Raw genomic sequence first — 21,835 nt, 5'->3', positions numbered from 1 at the left:
TCAGTTCACGTTGGTGTCATATTAAAAGTCTTCACAAGGAAAATACCAGTACATAATAAATACTTGTATCTAGCTTGCAGTAAAAAGAAACCTGCGACCCCTACCAGTTTATTGAGATTGAGAAGCGTGTCTACAAAGTACTAAGGAATGAGAAACAGTTTGATTTAGTACACTACAGTAGGATGGACAATATTAAAAGGTATATTTTTCAGCCAGACTGCAATATTTGCGGGCACAGTTAGATGCACTATTAATCAAATCCACTTACATTATCATGAAACAAACACATTTTTACTTACCCTATAATATATGTTAAACGTACTTTTCACATGATAAAATGATAAGTGTAAAGGAAGTGGTTTCCTTTAAAGCTGGCACATGTAAGTACATTTATCAGTGTTGATTACAAAAGGCTAATACTTGTAAGATCGCATCAATAAGATATGTTGAATTCAACTCAGAGCACAATACCTGGGCATCATAATCTTATTACCGTGATATCCAGAATTCCAGAGTTGTTTTGGAAAACCACCTCTCTTAGATGCCGTTTTCCATTAGTCTCATTGTTCAAAAAGGTTTGCAAGAGATCTGCAAAGTCAGCTACTGTATTTGGATAGTTGTCTAAAGTGAATGCAAATTATATAATTGATCAATTGCTGCTTTGATCGTGTTAAGGAAAACCCATAACAATAATTTCATTTTTCACATTTTGACTTGGTCGGCTATGAGTACATACTTGTCACTTTGCCAGCAGCTGCTGCCGGATCTGTTTCCAACCAGTCTGTGTAAGATTTGAACCAACTGTCAACTGAACCAGTTGCTATATACTGGTTGTTAGTCGTTCGGCTGTACAAAGTTTCAAATTTCGTCTTCGAGTTAAGGTAATCGATGTTCTCTGGAAAAATGAAAAGCGAATGTTGAGAATTCCAGATTATTCAATAATAGAAGCACATTACAATATTAAAAGGCATACACAACCATGTAACGTATACGTATTTAAGAACAAAGTTTAAGGCCCCCAGCAAAGGTGGACATCTCACAACATGGACACATACGCATTGCCTAAATTTTACTCTTCAGCGATTTTTTCCTTTGACCTTCAAACGTGAAAAAGATTAATGTAACCCCATGCTCGTATTATTATCTGATAAAAGTTGAAAATCTGTATTTATTTCAATCCATTAGAGTTAAATTTAATGAATTATCGAATAGAATATATATATAGGTCATTAAACTTTTTAAGATGCGAGGTATATATGTACAAAATCATATATCAACGTCAGAAAATTGCAATTTTTCTTCAACATTATCAAAATTTCACAAAAACTAGTTAAAACGATATGATAGTATTCATAATAATTTCATAAAACGGTTTCTTTACAAAATTTTCAAAATTTCTGTAAAAATGAAAATCTTTCGCATAAGGAACTTGTTAAAGGATTCAATGAAAACAGATATTGCCCTTGGATTTAATATTTTGAAACATACTGTTGATTATTCATACACGAGTATAACTTAGACTTTTTGAATATTTTATGGTTAACAAGATATGTTACAATAACCATTGGAAAAAACTTCAACAAAATTATGGTAATATCACAAACAAATCTAAATGAATGATTGATTTTGCAAACTCTTATGATGTCACAGGAAGGTGGGACTACTTTAAGGACAATACATAGTCATTCAAATCATACACATTACACTCAAATGTAGCATATATAATATCCTTTTTTCAAATATTTATAAATGCACCCATTCTATTAAAGTATTCAGCGCTAGCCTTTTTTCGTGTTTCCAAGTAAATCAAAACAAAATATTGCACCAGCTTTTTAGTGATGTGATTCATGCGATTCATAGACAAATACTTTCATCCAGTGAAATTGTTTATGATACGGTATGTTCGATTGTGTGTCTCATTTGGTCATTCCCGATGTGTCTATAAGTAATTCATCCAATAAAATGAAAATTTACAGAGTTCTGTGACATTCAGTGAAATGTCATACCCAGTTTTCATGCTTTATTAGTAAAGTCAAACATTTCAAAATGTAAGTTTGATTACTGAAAGGCAAAATAACGAATCGTGATCAAACTATACGCAATACAAAATAGCGAATTGGGCAAACACGGTCGCCTGGGTATACCAGAGGTGGGATTAAGTGATGAGGAAGAGTAAGTATCCCCTGTCGACCTGTCACACCCGCCTTGAACCCTATATTTTGATCAGGTAAACGGAGTCATCAGTAGTCAAATATCAGTGTGCAAAGAACGGTCTAACAATCGGTATGAAACTTACAAGAGAACATTTGACTCAATGATAGGTCGTATTGGCAAACTAGATCGTTATAATGACCATAGAATTTGCGAAATGCTGACTTTAAACGAAACTGTTGAATCCCCTGTACCACCAACTGGTTTGTCAGTAGCCTGCCTCGATTTAAAACTGGTCATATGCAGAACAAACTCTAGCAAATCGAATCAGTTAAAAGGTATATTTACTTTATGCAGATGACGGAGAAGCTGTTTGTCATAAAGTTGAGTTGTTAGTTATACATGTATAACTATATATTATATTATAAAGTTTTTTTTTAAATGGCAACATATAGTCATCATTAAAACCTTTATCGGCTGTCCGACAAACATAAGTACTTTGAATTTGTTTTCAGATAGATGTGAAATCTTTGAATTGGATACAGTTGTTTTATAATGATAATGTAAAACTTGTACGGTACCAATTTTGATGCACCAGATGCGCATTTCGACAAATAATGTCTCTTCAGTGATGCTCAACCGAAATGTTTGAAATCCGAAATAACTATGAAGTTTTAGAACTAAATATAACCAAAAACAGCGTGCCAAACAAGTGGAGCCAAATTCGTCCAAGGATAAGAGCTATGCATGAGGGACTATCAATAATAATAAATTTATGTTGTAAAGCGTAAAATCCATATTGCTTTTTTAAACGCTATTTAAATAGCAATAAAATAAGCAAAATAAATTGTATAAGAACAAATGACTAGTAGGTGAAGATAAAAGAGTCCGCTATGATTGCACAACACAGTAATCTTGACTTAAATTTCATCTGCACAGACTAGTTGTAATGAATTGTAAACAGGCGAGTCTTCAGTTTAGATTCAAAAATACATTTTATCAACATTTTGTTCACAGATAGACGTGAAAATAAAGTGGATATAGTTGTTTTATCAACACTTTGTTATCAATGCATTAATCAATCAAAACAACCGATATGACTACATGTTCAATTGAAATAGCATATTATTCATGGATGATTTAATTTCTGTTGAGTAAACTACATGTATATTTATGGCATTGTAGCAGTGAATGCTTTACGAAAAGTAAATTGATCTTCTTTACTCATTGCATATGCAGGTGCTAAAGCGATGATCAAATGTCCAATATTTCTGTTAAATGATTACATAACATTAGCACCGCAAAGTGGAGCTGTTCCTCAGGACTAGACACACATTTATCTACACTCTCTTCCCAAATGCATCACCTTGTACGTATTTTCCCCGGTGATAGATTTAAAAAAGGTACATATCTCCACCCAATTTTCAAATTTTAGATGAATTATGAGATAAAAATCAATGATAGAAGAATGAAAAGGAATTCAATTTTATTCGTGATTCACAGTTCTGTAGAAAATGTTTTTGCAATGCATACTAACCATTTGTGATGATGAAGAAAATTCGGAAAATAGTTCAAAACTTGATACAGCTGATGATCGTAGAAAAAGGTTAATAATTAGTCCTTGAATGAAACTATTTTATGTCTAATACTATTTTGTTGAATGCACGTATGCCGACTGGATGACTTATCTGTTGGTACTTAAAACAATGAAATGAAATAGGAATGTGCCTCAGATTGGTGATTGTACAAAACCGTGGTTAAATGCCAGTCGGAATGAAAATCATAAACGAAACATATTGTTTATAAATTGTTTCTTCTTGGAAACTTTTATAGATAGCCAATTTTAAGTTACGAGTTAGTATTTGAAATTAATGCCCAATACCAAGATTCACATATGGAACAAGAGGGAGGATAATGAAAGTGTCAGATCAGACCACGATGTGAACCCGAGCATTAAATGAATCTCCAGCCAGGCGCTCTACCAACTAAAATACCTGGCCACGGCGATCGATACCTAATCGCCACATCTATCCCCCGTCAAATCTCATATCGTCCCTGTTCAATTAATTCGTTTTTGATGGAATAGTAGGCCACCATGCATGTAATGTTAACTGTGCACATTTTGTCCTGAGCCCGCTGGGACCACCAATGTGGACCCTGGATCTCCTGTCTAATCAGCTTACATCCCCTTGATCTGCCCCCAGATCCCCCTCTAACCTAGTTAGGGAAGATCATAAACCTTACTGCAGTAGACGCCCCCTAAGGCTCCTCTTTTGGGGAAATATTTGTCTTTCATTTCGTTGAATTCATAAGCGTAGGAGTCAGTAGGAGAGAACCAGTTTTCCTTGTAGTCCTGTTTAAGGCTATATAATCCCCAAATGTTCAGTCCTAGCAAACCCAGAGTTGTCACCACCACCATAATCTAAATGAATATAACATAGAAGTCTAAAATCAGGTTAACTTGTAGACAACATTTTGTAACAGAAAATGTTAAGCATAAAATATTTGAAATCTTTACTTCTTTCCCTGTAATAACATCTGACAGGCATTTATACACTATGATGATATCATGAAAATATATTTGTCAATTAAAGGTTATTAACAAAGCTTGAAGGGATTCATCCTACACAAACAGATATACGGTATTTAACCTAAATTCTTATATTTTTGGGATATGATAATTGTGTATGAGTTATAGCTCTACTTGGTGAACCCGCAGCTCTTAGACGATCCATACCTTGACCGGCAACTTCAAAAGTATCATTGTGTAGTAATTGCATAGTACAGTGTTGAAAATGTTCTTCTGGCTGCAGACATTGGCTTTGTAGCTGGGTTTGTGATTATAGCAAAAGATACAGGCATTCCGACCTTGCTCTGTCCTCATAATGTCCAGCGTAAAACAGGCCAACAAGAAGGGGATAGCCAGAGAAAACAGTCCAAAAATGCCCAGACAGGCAAAGATAAATAACGACTTCAGAGCTGACAAGGTCTGAAAATTGAAGGGTTTGTCCCATAAAAGTTTATTCAATTCCCATTGCTATTTAGTTTTGTAGGTCATTCAAACTTGCTGTTTGAGTGTATATGTATTTTAGCACATTGTTAAGATATTGAAAAACTGTACAAATGTGAGATATTGATGACTTTTATCTTTCAGCATCTCAAACAAAGTTGTTTCAATTTCAATAGTGTCAAAGATTGTGGTTGTGGACATACTTTTTTATATCTTCAAGCAATGTAGAATAAATTGAGTGAATGGTACATGTAATTCTCAAATATTTAACCGGTGCAATAACACATATGCTAATTCATTATTTATTCTAAGATGCAAAATATAATGTCAAATCTCAATATACATGTAGTACTAATTTATGATGGCACCAAATAGTTCGTGACTACAGTTGCATTAAAGAGTGAATTTTGAATATAATAAGATATGAACAACATAAACATATAGTGACTTTTCAGAGGAAGGAATTGGTATTTAGGACTTCCTATACGGGGTGGAATACGCTCTCTCTCTCTCTCTCTCTCTCTCTCTCTCTCTCTCTCTCTCTGTATATATATCATGTCGACCGGTCGCACCCGCCGTGAGCCCTATATCTTTATCAGGTAAACGGAGTTATCCGTATTCAAAATATGTGTGCGAGAACTGCCTAACAATCGGTATGAAACACGTCACACAGCATTTGACCCAATGATAGGTTTTATCTCTGTGTGTGTTTTTGTTCTGACATTGACAATGAAATTTGCCGGTGAAATTGATTTTTAAACCACAATGAACCTGCGTTTTACAACAAACAATACAGACACTTTGAATTTACCATGCGTATTGTCTGTGTCAAATTGGTAACAAGTGTATTTTGAAGATAATATAAAGTTCAAGATACAAGTACATAATTTAGATATTTATTTAATTTTGATGATTAGTGTTAGAAATCACCAAGGTGACTGAGAGAGTCATACTTTGATGCATACCCCCCTCCCCCACGAACAAGTAGTTTAATAAAGGATCCACAGTTCTTTAAAAAAAACTCCCCAGAACGAGGTATCCCCTTGCAATGTAGGCAATCAAAAATGCGATTTTTTTTCTATGAAATTCCGTAGTGACCTCAATGTTTGGACCCCAAATTGATAAGGATCTTTTTATAACAAACCTAATATGAAGTATCAAATCAATTAAGCAAAAACTGTGGCATGTAGAGTGTCGGCAATATTTTTTCTATAAATTTCTATAATGACCTTGACGTTTGGACCCCAGAATCAATAGTGGTTCTTTTTCCTTTTTGATAACAAAGTTACATGTGAATCATCAAATCAATCGAGCAAACAATGTGTCCCGTAAAATGTCTATAAGTTCAGCATTACACACTCACACGCGAAACATTCCGTTAATACATGTGTATCCTCTCTCGCAATGAATTGCTTGGGGATGATAAAATGGACTTGACAAGCTCAAAAGTCCTGGGTATATCAAGGTGCTACTAAGTTTGACAAGCTATACACTCAACGACAAAACAAGTTTGAAAAGCTCTGAAATGTACTCACTGTTGTACCACCAACTCCAAAAACCAAAATGTCAGTCACTGACGTCACAAGAACGTACACACCTGCATGCCGTAACAACTTCCCTATCCTCTGGTTCAAGGGTAAGCTGAGTTCACTGTGACTGAGTCTCTTGTAGGACCCAACAACCACAAACATGTTATCTACTCCAATACCTGTCAACGACAGGATCACATTCAGACTTAAAACAAACCTGAATGACATTAATGCACATCTATAATGGTACGCTGCTTTGGACGAAAATGAAAGAAACTTTGTCATGTCTTATGATTTATGAACCTACACTCAAATTAGGTTATTTTCTGGAATACTGTAAAATATATGATACATTGTGCCTACGTAATTTGATCAGTCATTTAAAAATATATTTCCAAGTATTTTAGTAAGTACATGTACTATCTTACCCAGCAGAAAAAAAGGCAAAACAGAATGTAGCGGTCCATACTCCAATCCTACAGCACTGGACAATCTAAATGAGAACGCAATGGACATTCCAACCATGATGATACCAGCCAGAGACAACCTAATCTGTCAAAGAAAACTACAGAATTCAAATTAAGATAAACAATAATAACTATAGGTACCGGGTACTCAATTCTAGGTCAGTTATAAAGGTCCTGTCATATAACGGGTAAGTTTTGTAAGCTCGAGGAGTTGGCATTTTTTTAATATGGGGAAATCCGGCCCAATGTAAAAGCACCAAATTATTCACATCTAATTAATACACATCTTTAATGAAATTCCATCCAATATAAAGCGCCGCCAAGATTTCAAGCTATTTTCAAAGAGAAATTTCCAAAGCCTATAATTTCAGCATACTCCAGATAAATGGAAACTCAGGGTATCAACTGATTATTTTCATTATTTACGAAGTTCAAAATAAGTGAAGTTTAATCAAATTAGAAAGTCGGGGATATCTTGTTTTGAAAACATATCATACCTGAGATGAAATGAAAATAAATTCAGTTCAATTTGAAAAATAATATAAAAGTACGCTGCGCCAAAGTAATGTAGTATTGTCATAATTGGACATGATTTCCCACGACCATGCCGAAGCCAAGATCAGACAGTGATCTATTAACAGCAGGAACCCCTATAGCAATAACTGATATTACTATAAAACGAAATTTCAATGCACCCCCCCCCCCAAAAAAAAAAACCCAGAAAAGGTCGGGAAATTATTTCAATTTGAAGATAAGCGATATTTCAAAATACATAAGTGGTGCCAGCTAATTCAATTGATGATGATTGGTGATTCAATGACAGAAAGATTAACCTTACTCTTTGTTCAACACAATTGAACCTTCCGAAGAGGTAGACAAAGACCAGCAACACTCCTCCTGTGAGCAGTGATAAAACTTCTCGAATGACATTTCCTGCTTTATCATTCCAACTGCAATAAATAGACAATGATCACTGTAAACATTAATAAAAAGACAATAATCACTGTGAACATAAATAAATAGGCAATAATGAAAGGTGAATATAACGAACAGTGATCAATCTCATAACTCCGATAAGCAATACAAAATAGATAGTTGGGCAAACACGGGAAACATTAATGAATAGGCAATAATCACTGTAAACATCAATAAAAAATAATAATCACTGGAAACAGCATTAATATAGTATTATTAAACATATATTGGTGAATATTCTCAGAGGACGAGTTATAGTAATGAGTGTAAAAATCAACTTTAGCCCGTGAATTTCCTTATTAAACACGGTTAAGATTCCATACAGTAAGAAGTCGAGGGTAAGGGAAGGGAGCTAACTCATGAAATAAAAGATTAACAACTATTCATCAGGCAATACCCACATTGATCATGTCTTGGGCAGAAGAAGGATATAAAGTTACAAAATATTTAACTGTTCAAAAAGTTCGGGCTTTTGTCATATAATGACTGAAGTCAACTGACAAATGGTTTTGTCATGAAGGATGTTTGCAAAGCATAGGGAAATCGGCATGCACTCCTGCAAACTAGAATGCAATCTAACAAAAATGTGTTTGTGCGTGTCTCTGTGTGTATGTGAGGGTGTGCCTTTGGGAGTGGGGGTGATTGGTTTGTGTGGGTGGGGGTTGGGCGTGTATCTCTGTGTATGTGTGGGTGTGTCTTTGGGAGTGGGGTGATTGGTTGGTGTGGGTGGGGGTTGGGCGTGTATCTCTGTGTATGTATGGGTGTGTCTTTGGGGGTGGGGGTGATTGGTTGGTGTGGGTGGGGGTTGGGTGTGTATCTCTGTGTATAATTAACAAATCCTTTCACAATAGTCAAAACCAAACTACAAACATTCACCGCAAGATAAACTCCTTTAGCGCGTGTGTGTACTTCCCCTAGCAGAACAGATCCTTTAGCTACCAGTGCGTGTGTGTGCTTCCGATAGCAGAACAGCTCCTTTAGCTACCAGTGCGTGTGTGTGTTTCCCCTAGCAGAACATATATGGACACAATTTTGTGCTTTGATATATTGTACTTACAGTATCAATATAAAATGTCATCATGGCAGCTGAGCAGCTGTAATTTCTGATCCGGACACTGTTGTCTTTCCTAAATACTTGGATGTTTCCCAGGGAGACTTGTACATGGGGCTATCATATATAAGATGACGAATGATAGTGTGTCCAGGGGTCCGTGTTTGCCCAACTATCTATTTTGTATTGCTTGTAGGAGTTATGAGACTGATCACTGTTCGTTATCTTCACCTTGCATAGATAAATATTAATTGCCACCTACATGTAAAATTGTTATTTTTCCCTTATACATATGAAAATCCTATGCATAGAGAATTTTCAAGAATAATACTTATTAAGATACAGTATTTACATGTATACTTCCTAGTATTCTGCTCAAGTGAGCTAAAATAGTAATGCTGGCTTGGGTTGCCAAGGGACATGTCCCCATAACAACTTACATTATACAATTTCAACTAAATGTTTCCAGTGTGGTCACCCAATCAAATTGCGTGTAACAAGTAAAATTAAATTATTACAGTATACACCCAATAGTTACTATAAAGAGACTTTACGGAACACATCAAAGTTTGGGAATCTCTAACAGAATCTTTTCCATAAAATATTATATTAATTCTTATATGAAAATTATTAAAAAAGTTGATAATTTGTCCAAGAAAAGCAAACAATACCAACAGCTAGGTGGTTGTCCTATGCTTATAGTGCTAAACGCCAGACTAATACTTACCTGGTCATTGTATTGTTTACGTCATTCCTTATTGACTGATCAGTCAATCTGTTGATAGTAGTGCTATCATATGACCACAATTCTAATACACTAGTGACCACACAATTTCCACCAGTTCTACAAGAGAAAACTATACCATACTCTTCATTTTGTACTCCGTGTATGAGCTATGAGGTTGATTGCTGTACGTTTATCTTCACCTTTCCATCATGAACTATATTTTATGAGAGTAAAATTATTCCAGTAAATAATAGTCTTTTATCTATTCATTGCATATGTAAGTTACGATTATTAAAATTGCTATGCATTCAGTTGAGTGCGGGTTAACTTGTACATGTAGAACTAGAATTCTATTCGGAGATTGATCACTGTTTGCTATCTTCCCCTTTCATTATGAGAACCAAAACAAATGTTTACTGTCAAAAATAAATATACATGGTCAGAATGTAGAAAATAGTGTCTTAAGATTTTAATTTCATTTTTAATCCATGTCCTTATGAAATCGAACTACTGTATAAAACAGGTTCTTCACTGAAGGAAACTTGACTATAATCAATGCCTGTGATACAAGGTAAATGGAACATATAATGTTTTTCATCTGATCAGTATTGGTATTTCACAGTGGTAAAATATTTTGTATATCTACATACAATATATTTTGTATCCAAAGGTCTTTAGCACATTTAGTTCCACATCAAAATAATATTTGAATAAAACGTATGAACATCTGATTTCCACATATTATCATGCATAAGAATTGGAATATGTTACACAACTGTCGTCATATTTGTTAGGTTGATTGATTGATTGAATAGTTTAACGCCCTCTCGAGAATATTTCACTCATATGGAGACGTCACCACTGCCGGTGAAGGGCTGCAAAATGTAGGCCTATGCTCGGCGCTTATGGTCATTGAGCAGGGAGTGATATTTATCGTGCCACACCTGCTGTGACACGGGACCTCGGTTTTTTGCTGTCTCATCCAAAGGACCACCCTATTTAGTTGCCTCTTACGACAAGCAAGGGGCACTGAGGACCTATTCTAACCCGGATCCTCACGGGATCATATTTGTTAGGACTAATGAATCAAATGTGTAAGAGTAAATATGGTTTTATTTTCCAGCGATCTTGTAGTCCGAAATTCGACCAATACCAACTGTTTATTAAACAAGGTTTTTTTTTCTTCAAAAATCTTGTCTGAAAAACCTACAAATTTCGGTTTCGTTTTTTAATGCCAAGGGCGTGGGAAAGTACAGTTAGTAGCACTTATTTGACTGATTCAAGTCAAAGCTGAACCACAGAAACACAAATTCTCTACAACAAATAAGTTACAATCAGAAGATGTGTTTCTGAATTACTGATGCTTCCTTATCTTAGATGGTAGCAAAATTGATACATTAATACCAAAGTTAATTTGTTTTCAAAATTAGGTCAAAGCCAAGATAAAGGTAATAGGGTCAAAAGGTATGATACCAAAAGAATGTCTTCTCACAAGCACTACACATGTGGAATATGAAAGACTTATTACCATTCAAAACGTCAGACCAAGGTTAAAGTTTTACAAATAAATAGACATACAGATGATCAGACCAAAAACTATATCTCCCGAATCTCCGTTTACGGGGGCAAAAATAGATTATATTAACTTTGAAAACAGAAATTACCATATGCTATATAGAATTTCTATTAAAATCCAGTACTACGCAACTTTTTCATGCTTTTCCTATATACACATACTTCCCAGTACGAAAAGCCCTACCCTCATCCCTAAAACCAAAGGCCCTGACCACGTTCCCAAAACTAAAGGCCCTAATAATATATTTCAAGCACCAACATCCTAACTTTATTCTCAAAACTAAAGACCCTGACCACATTCCCAATACTAAAACCTTAACCGCATTCCCAACACTAAAGACCCTGATCACATTCCAAGGGATGCTTACTCCTCCTAGGCACTTTATCCAATCTCTGTTGTGTCCAGGGGTCCGTGTTTGCCCAACTATCTATTTGGTATTGCTTATAGGAGTTATGAGATATATTCACCTTTCATTCCCAATACTAAGGTCTTAACAGTATTCCCAAAACGAAAGGCCCTGGCCACGTTCCCAATACTACAGGGTCCTGACCACATTCCCAATACTTAAAGTCATGAGCACATTTCAAAAAAGAGATGGCCACATTTGTGTGACATTATGTTTTCGTTCTGTCATTCAAATCAGAAAATGTGATAATGTTAAACAACTTTCATGCAAATTAGATAAATTTGATTGATTTAGAAACATTTTTCAAAAAGTATTGTTACCCAACTGCGTGCATAAACCCCGCCCTCCCGGTAACGGTACATAACAACGGTTGACAATATATGACGAATTGTAACAGTAGAAAATTGTTAATTGTGTAGAGTGTTAGTGCGTACGATTCATCTTAGTTTAACACAGAGGTATTTAAAGACTTATCTTTAAACATAAAATAATATGTTTTGTAAGGTAGCATGTGAAGTTGTCACCCCTTGAAAACCCCCTTTGCCTAGATCAACAATGGTTTTTCGCGGAGTGCCAATTTTGCATTGTACCCTACAAGACGAACTATTTTATACTGTTATTAAAATGTATTATGTTGAAGAGTGCCTAAAGTCAGTGCAAACTGTAGACAAATGCAGTGTATTTGATGAAAGACTTAAAGAAGCTATTAGGCGGTGGAGGATTTCATATATCAAAGTGGATCAGCAAGGTTATCAGCATCAGAGATAGATAAAGACATCAAGGACCTGGATCTAAATTAGGCCTTTCTTTACACACTGATTTGACTTTGAATTGTTCCGTTTACCTGATCAAGATATAGGGCTCACGGCGGGTGTGAACGGTCGACAGGGGATGTTTATTCCTCCTAGGCACTGGATCCCCACTTCCGGTATAGACAGTTGAGAGTGTTTATATTTTGGACGGGTGTGGTATTTCGGACAGTCAAGAAAACAGCATCATATCTTGCGTTACAATAGTTATTTGTTCTAAATTTAAACTGATTTCCGAACTTGATATATTTACAAAATGGAAAACACCTAATCCTATGCGCATGTGTTACCGAGCTCTGATTGGTTGATTGAAATATATGACCCTCAACAACATTACAGTAAAAGACCCTGGTATCCATTTTTTTGATTGGCAAAATCAAATTCCGTTACCGATGTAATTATAAAAATTATACACAAGATAAAAAACACTACCAAAAATAAAAATAAAAACATCTAATGTGCAAAAACGAAAGCATCATATGCTATTGAACCATGAAATGAAAGGCAACAACCGAATTTCTTAACTGTCCGCAGATATACATGTAACACCATGTGTCCGAAATAACAACACCGCGGTCCGAAGTTACCTAATTGTATTTAAGTGTTAATATGTGGCATAAATGGCAGGAAGAAATTTGAAGAAACCCGAGAGCACAATCAAAAATGTTCGTTGAATCAACCAATAAACAACATGCCTAAGTTCAGTGGTTAGATGATGACCATTTCCGAAATACATCACATACTGTCCGAAATATCAACACTCTCTATATGGATATTTTTTTGTAATTATGTCACATATGTTCCATGATCAGGGGGCTGGGTTGTGAGAACCAATTCGTCAATTAATAACGCTATTGAAATTAGTGATGTCATAAATTGTTGTGCATAATTTTGTTTGAATGTAGAGCCGCAACTTTATGGCAGGTGGTTGATAGTTGCCAACGTCGATATATGCAGTTGGGCAGCTTTCTAGTCAGCTTTGTACTGAGTTATAATATTGGATAACATTTCTAAAACGGTGATTGTTAACATTTTATGTTCTATGTTAGCAATGCAGTGATAGTGCATTAGGTTGATACTTATTTATTTGTTGGAATTCATAATAATTAATTTCAGTATATCTATCATTTAAGTACGCATACATTTATATTTGCATTTATTCGGTGAAGTTTGGGTGTTACATGTCGGTGTAGGTAGTCTTCATGTAGGCAAACTTTACATAAAATGTGTACTGCGAAAGACGAATCCATCTACACCAGTTCATATATATGTCTCTGGTTGAAAAAGTCAAGTCTCTCTGCACATAGGTGTCGGTGCTTCGGTATTGCAACTATAGGCGATATGAATCGAATAGTGGCAATGTGTCTTACACCTGACAATCAAATACATGTAGTTGAAAGATTGGTTGTTTGTCTGCAGCTGTAAATCCCTGAATCGATAATGCCCAGATCAAATGAAGTTCTAAAAATTTGACCAAATACTAGTAGCAGGCACAATATCATAGTGAAGGATATAATGACTCTCCTGCTACAGGACCTTGGTTTATAAGGTATCATATGAAAGGCCCATGAAATAATACTTCACTATCTCTGTTATTCTAAGAACTCGAGTCTCTGCAGTCAGAACTCAAACTTCAAGCGACTTTCATAAAACCATAATTTAAACATTGAAATCTAGAGACTTACTTTTGGCAAATTGTGGAATAGTTTGCAGAATCTGTACTGATATTTGTTATGGTGTCATAAGCATTGTATATCTGAAAATGCAGTAAAGTTGTTTTGTAATAATTGCAACATGTACACACTATATAAGAATTGTGTGCCAACGAAATCTTATAAAAATATGTTACCAATGTACCAGATAGTTTTGGGTAATATGGTTTTCTTTAAAATAAATACAAGCTCATCATTGTTTCTAATTTATCCTATATCACAATAACCAGGTTCACTGTGTTCATTGTCTATTAACGAACGTGTCTGTTCTTTGGTATAAATACACGTTAACATATCAAGTGCAAGGTTTGAATCATCAAGATTCAATGTTTTAAAAGTTCATGCATTATTCGGTTTCCATAAAATGCTATAAAATCAAACTGATCAGAGCTTACATTCTGTATGGATGTTTTTGTCATAACATTACTGTTAACCCAAATCAGGTAGAAAAATCTTGTTGTTGAGGGGTAGACACTTTCTACGTATTTCTTGTGGGTCACCACTTCTGCATCTGATGGTACCCAGATCACACTGTTGTCGTCTGTTTGTTTCTGTGAAACTGACGACATTACTAATGCTGAAAAGGCCTGCGATGATTGTTGATACCAGTATTGTTTTCCATGGGTGTGTACTTATCAAAATGCCAATCCTGAGTGAAAAAACAATCATACACTATGAGAATGCAGCTACTGTTCTCTTGATATCAATAATGATATATTGCACTACGACTTAGACAAAAACTATACAGTATACAGAAACCTTCAGTACCAAACCATGAATAAAGGGCCTTACATTGCTTGAAATTCAACTTGTTTAACAACCCAACACCTGTCTAACAAGTAACAACTCAACACCTGTCTAACAAGTAACAACTCAACACTTGTCTAACAAGTAACAACCCAACACCTGTCTAACAAGTAACATCTCAATATTTGTCTAACAGGTAACCACCCAACACCTGTCTAACAGGTAACCACCCAACACCTGTCTAACAGGTAACCACTCAACACTTGTCTAACACGTAACATCTCAATATTTGTCTAACAGGTAACAACCCAACACTTGTCTAACAAGTAACAACCTAATATTTGTTTAACAAGTATCAACCCAAAACTTGTTTACCAGTCCAACAATTGTCTAACAACCCAAAACTTATCTAACAACTATTTTTTTAAGGTATTCAATGTATAATGACCATATTTCATATATAATAAATGGATGTTGGAATATTTGTAATCATGGTATCATTTTGAAGGATTCATCAAATAAAAATAATCCACCATAGGAATTTTCAAAATTTTGTTTTCTGCTTGATTTATTTCACCTAGAATTTAACATTGAAGTATATGGAAAAAGCATGTTTTATTACAATATTTTAAAAACAAATTATATTTCCATACTAATCCCTTGGTATAAAGTTACATAAACTTTCTTTTTATGAATTTATGAAATAAAATTAATCATTGACCACACACGTTTTTAGAAAATTAGATTTTTCTTATTTTTACCAAGGGCAGACAACTCTTCCAAAAAGTCTTAAGTGCAAAAAGGTCAGCTTCTAATCATTTACCACTCATGTGAATTTCATCTGCTTCACTTTCATCATTATTTAACAATAAACTTTTATGTTGATCTAAATCCTTCAAAATTGTTCATAATCCTTTCATTATACATGGAATACCTTAAATAATCGAAACTTTGTCCAACAACCCAAAACTTGTCTAATAACTCAAAACTTTTCTAACAACCTAAATTTTCTAATAACCCAACGTTTGTCTAACAACTCAATACTTGTCTGTCAACTCAAAAGCTGTCTAACAACCCAAAATTTGTCTACCAATCCAACACGTGTACATCACGATATGCATGCTGTTATTCCACAATGGACTTAGAATATCTTTAGTTACATACAAACCTCTCTAAATTATATCTGATACCATTCTCTCACCTTTCAAATCCTGTTTCAAAGAAGCAGGTGGTTTTATTGGCCATTCTCTGTACAATGTTTGGTTTCTCCTCTTGTTCAGAGGTTGTTGGCATATGATCATGTTCAGTCTTTGCAGGATTCGTTTCTGAATGTCCATTCATGGTAAAGCAAGCCAATCTTGGAACTAACACTCTACCACCCTGTGCAGTCTTCTCAACTACGCCTCGTTCTATTCCATAAAAACCATTTGTTTCACAGTTAACGTAACATGTGCATTAAACAGTGTACATACGTTTAAGTGTTAATTGAGGTAAAAAATTGCCTTTTCATAACTAGTACCAATATGCCATGTCCTCTGCACTTACACCCGAAAGATAAATCCACCCCCTTCAGAAATAATGTGATATCCGCCTTACAATACAAGAACAGGGAAGTAGTGTACACGTAAAATCAATGATTCCCCATGTGTATCAACACAGGTTACCCAGAATGACTGGCTATTTAAATGATTTAAAGACTTCCCCACAGATCAGCAATATTCCACATAATTGCATAACAGTTAGAATATAGGCCTATATTTACCCTGCTGTTGTTGTCTGTTGTATTTTATCTTTGTGGTTGTTCTATTTCCACTTGTTAACAAGTACATGTTATTTTGCAGATAGTTTAGTTCTACCTATTCACAATGAAATGTAAAGATAACTTTATAATATGCATTATTTCGTTTGTACTCGTACTCATCTTATAGCCCCTTGATTCCGTTGTACTTGGATTTTGGGATTTTAATTGTAACATAGTGGAGGTATCTCTAGACAATAAAATATGTTCAACCCAAACAAAAGGCATATGAAATTACACAGCTATGAAAATGTAAGCTACAAAGATTGCTGTAGAAATTCTTTGCGGTTTTCCCAAAGATGGCAGCCAAGAGACATAACCTTTGATAGTGTAGATTCATGTTATCGGATGACAATCACTTGGGTCACCAAGTGCTTTCTATAGACACTCTGAATATGTTTTTAGGTTATCAAATTAATCAAAAGAAAGTGTAACATAACATAAATTCAGAGATTTAGTGATTGATTATCCAATAGTTCTTTAAAATTATTTGACATGTGAGGCTTGATTTCAATGGACTAAATGTTATATCCCCGTACTAAAAGCTGCTGCTAATTAAATAACATTGGTAGTTATCAATTATGTACAAACATGTATTGCACTTTACATTCAACGAATATCTTTATCAGAATGGTGTATTTCTAAGTAAATCTATTATTGCATCATTATGAAATATATTATTTAAAAAAGCTATTATTGAGATTATCATTAAAGATTATCAATACTACATATCATTGTTAGACCGTTCTTGGCACACTCATGATGACTACGGATAACAAGTTTACCTGATCAGAATATAGTGCTCACGGAGGGTGTGACCGGTCGACAGGGGATGGTTACTCCTTCTAGGAACCTGATCCCACCTCTGATGTGTCCAGGGGTCCGTGTTTGCCCAACTATCTATTTTGTATTGCTGATACGATTTATGAGACTGATCACTGTTTGTTATCTTCACCTTTCATACATAGTTTAAACAAAAAGCAAATATTTGAATATTGTTGTAAATATCACCTCTCAAAACGTTGGGTTCTTAATCAGCGATAGTAACGAATGTTTGAAATCACGGTCTTTAAGACAAATATCGTATACTAATGTGAATATTGTTGTTTATTTCTCACATTCATCGCGATAATTTAAAGACTAGACTAGACTTTTTGACATCACAGACAATTACTACTTCAACAAAAATGGAATACGGACACATTCATATCGAGTGATCAGTCATCTAAAAAATTACTTTGTTAAACACCACTCTGGTTCCACGCAAAGGTACTCTGAAGTTGAAATAAAAAATATGCTAGAGTTCCTCACTGACAATATATTCGTGGTCTTTGGTGATCAGGTCTTCCAACAGTCCGTTAGGATTCTCATGGGCATGAATGGTGCTCCTTTGTTAGCTGACCTGTTTCTATTAAAAAACTACGTGAGAAAAAAAAATATTTACTGTGGCCTTTAATTTGACATGTAGATATATCGACGACGTTTTGTCAACTCTCATTCATATGTCTATTCGTATATCCCCGTGAGCTCGAAATAAAAGAAACCAGAGTGTCATCCACTTTTCCTTCATACAAAATGTTTTATTGAAAGTAAACATTAATGGCCAACTGACAACTCAACTGTATGAAAAACGAGATTATTTCAGCTTCTCCATCGTCAACTTCCCATATTTATGTAGCAATATTCCATTATCACCTGCATATGGTGTTTATATTTCTCAACTGATTCGATACGCAAGAGTTTGTTCTGTGTATTGTCAGTTTTTAAATCGAGACAAGCTACTGACAAACAAGTTGATGGTACAGGGATTTCAACAGTCTCGATTGAAGTCAGGATTTTGCTTCTATGGTCTTTATATGATCTAGTTCGTCGATACAACCTACATGTAGCATTGGGTCAAATGATGTCTGACGTGTTTCATACCGATTGTTAGGCCGTTCTTAGCACACTGATTTTGACTACGTATGACTCAGTTGTTGCATAGGGACCGAATACTTGTACCAAAATCGCGCAGGACTGACATTCTGAACAGTTTACATGAAGGTCACCTTGGACTCAATAAATGCCGTGCATTGACTCAAACAACGGTTTGGTGGCCATGAATATTAAAGGACATACAAAACAAAATCGCTACTTGTTCGTTTTGCCAGATTCATAGGCAGTCACAGAATCGGGAATCACTCAGGATTACAGACCTCCCTGAAAGACCGTGGCAGAAGATGACGTCAGATCTCTGTGAACTAAAAGGGAAACACCACTTAGTCGTTACAGACTACTATTCGCGTTTCCTTGGAATAGCATACCCTGAATCTATCACTAGTGAACAAAAGGTCATTGGAAAATGAAAATCATGTTTTCGCATTGGGGCATTCCAGAAGAAGTCGTTTCAGATAACGGCACACAGTTCACCTCTGACTTAATTCGTTCATTCGTAGAAGAATATGGTTTCAGACAAACATTTACAAGTCCGCATTATCTGCAAGCGAATGGGGCAGCGGAGAGTGCAGTCAAGGTGGCAAAGAAGATTCTACAACAGGATGATGCATTCAAAGCATTACTAGATTACCGATCAACTCCGTTGGAAGCCGCTGGTGTAAGTCCAGCAGAGCTGCTTATTGGTCGTAAGATACGTAATCTAGTTCCGGCTTTACCGGAGGCTTTCGCACCAGGATGGCCTGACCGTGATGAAGTGTATCTCAAGGATTCGAAACATAAAGACCGATACAAATCCAGCAAGTGATGATTCATTCACATCGGTAGTACCAGCTGAACTGACCGATACAGGTATACCGCATGAAACCACAGAACCACCGCATATAATAAGCTGTCTAATGCTCCGAAATCTCCAGAAAAAGTTCATGTCGCAGAACAACCAGCAAAGTTAATGCAATGCGTCCCAGCCAGTGATCACTCGTAGTGGACGCATTAGCCGCAAACCAGTTAAACTTGACAGTTATGTTTGTTAAATTGGTGACAATCATTTTCCTGTTTTGAATGTAACAGAAAATATTGAGTTTCTATTTTCAGGGTCTGAAATATTTGACTATCATTGAGATTGTACTTTACCTAAGAGGGGAGATGTTACAAAATTAATGAGAGTTACTCCTCTTTGTACATGTGTATCAGTTTTGTGTATCATGTGACATCTTCAGTGTCCATTGTGATGTAACTGATTTTAAATGTCTTCCAGTTAACACGTGCGTTAGTGATCTCTCCGCGCTCACAGAACCCTCATTATTTATGAGTTAGTACGGACGAAGCATATTGCTCTGAGAGTGGAAGAAATCATTGCTTCTTTTGTCGTTTACATTTATTCAAACAATATTTACCTTAAATTTGAAAATTTAGGAAGGGGGAGGAGGCGCTTGTTGCGCCCCCTTTGATACGCCTCTTTTCATTTTACGTACAATTCACTTGCGTTCCTTCGTGTTTCTACTAAGCATCTTAGGGTATATATTCCCATATGCATGTCTCTTTTATTTTGATATTTTCTGGTTGTTGCAGGTAAAATATAAAGTCGGCTCAAGTGTATTTCAGTAAGCGTGATGTTGAAGATAAATATAATTTTCTTCGTGTTTATCCACTCTATCAAAATTTATGACAAAACGTCATCAAAAAGTTTTATTTTTATTCAAGCTAGTTAAGGGGGATAATTAACGCAATAGAAAAATCTTATATGGATGCGAAGGGGAGGATAAGTATGAAAATATTTTGAAATTAAAATCTTTCAAGTTGACTTTAATTAGTAAAAAAAATGTTGTTTTAGTTGAAAGTAATCTGAAATTTTAGGAAACCCCTGCTGGACTCGTTAACCGACTGAGTTACTCAGCTAGGCAATCAACTTTTAATAGAATATATTTCTGATATTTATATTTTCATTAATAATTTAAAAGGAGGTCGGTCATGCATAATTACGATATTATACCTCCTTGAATTACTGATTTTCGAATGCAAAAACATTCGAAACGTAACATTATACATATATATGTATCTATCTATTTTACATATCAACACTACATATATGACATATTCAAAATAGTATACCAATTACAATAAATCTAGACAAATTTTATTAATTATATAACGTGTAGATACCAACAATCTAATTAAAATCAGACTTCTTAGATCCACGCCGTATACTCTGCGATTGTGAGCGTATTCTAGGATCTGATTTTAATTAGAGTGAGATTTCAAAGCCATAAAAGTAAGACAAATTAAGTTTTGACTTAAGTTTCATTCCCCCATGTATTTCTTTTAAAATCAAACTTGTTTAACCTTGAGGACCGTCATATAACAGTTATGAAGATTAAGATCTAGAACTACTTTTTAATACTCATGTTTTTCAATAATCATAAACAGTTGTCGGGTTAACTAGATGCCGAGTTAACTAGGTGCCGAATTTACTAAGTGCCGAGTTTACCAGGTGTCGAATCCACCAAGTACCGAGTTTACCTAGTGCCGAGCTCCCGAGAGAAGCGAGGTCAACAGGGTACCAGTTCAAGCTGACTATAATAGTAATCCATTGGGCGTTGGCTCAGGCATATCAGTATTGTCGATCAGAACTTTGTTAAGAACAAAGAGAGCTGATTGTTGATGACAAATCGGTATACAGTTATCAATGACGACATGATCAGGTAAATATATCAATGAATGGGGGAAAAAAAAGAAATACTATAATTTCTACTTTCGATTTGATTTCCTTCCTTAAAATCTCGAAAAACCCATATTCTAACATGAAGGAATGTTTTATACAAAGGCGTTTGAGTTTTAAAGTAGAAACACATAAAAGACGGGTAAATATTCATATTGATCTGGGTATTATAATATTCTGAGTTTTTCTTAGAATGACAGCTTTTAGACTTGGGGCCCTCACAATA

At 35.2% G+C, this 21,835-nt stretch overlaps 1 protein-coding gene and 1 pseudogene across 1 annotated transcript in view; one reads left to right on the top strand and one right to left on the bottom strand.

The window, feature by feature from the left end:
- Positions 1-4,356: 4,356 nt before the first annotated feature.
- LOC125676573 (NPC intracellular cholesterol transporter 1-like) lies at positions 4,357-16,726 on the bottom strand (annotated as a pseudogene).
- A 4,695-nt stretch (positions 16,727-21,421) lies between these two features.
- Positions 21,422-21,835, top strand: part of LOC125653969 (uncharacterized) — a 110,206-nt gene continuing 109,792 nt past the window's right edge. Inside the window, exon 1 of the mRNA XM_056160858.1 lies at positions 21,422-21,592. The gene's annotated coding sequence lies outside the window, so the exon portion shown is untranslated. The remainder of the gene's footprint in view (positions 21,593-21,835) is intronic.

This window comes from Ostrea edulis, chromosome 3, assembly GCF_947568905.1.
Source record: "Ostrea edulis chromosome 3, xbOstEdul1.1, whole genome shotgun sequence".
In the NCBI taxonomy this organism is placed as follows: domain Eukaryota; kingdom Metazoa; phylum Mollusca; class Bivalvia; order Ostreida; family Ostreidae; genus Ostrea; species Ostrea edulis.
This window is presented reverse-complemented; position numbering and strand designations above follow the sequence as displayed.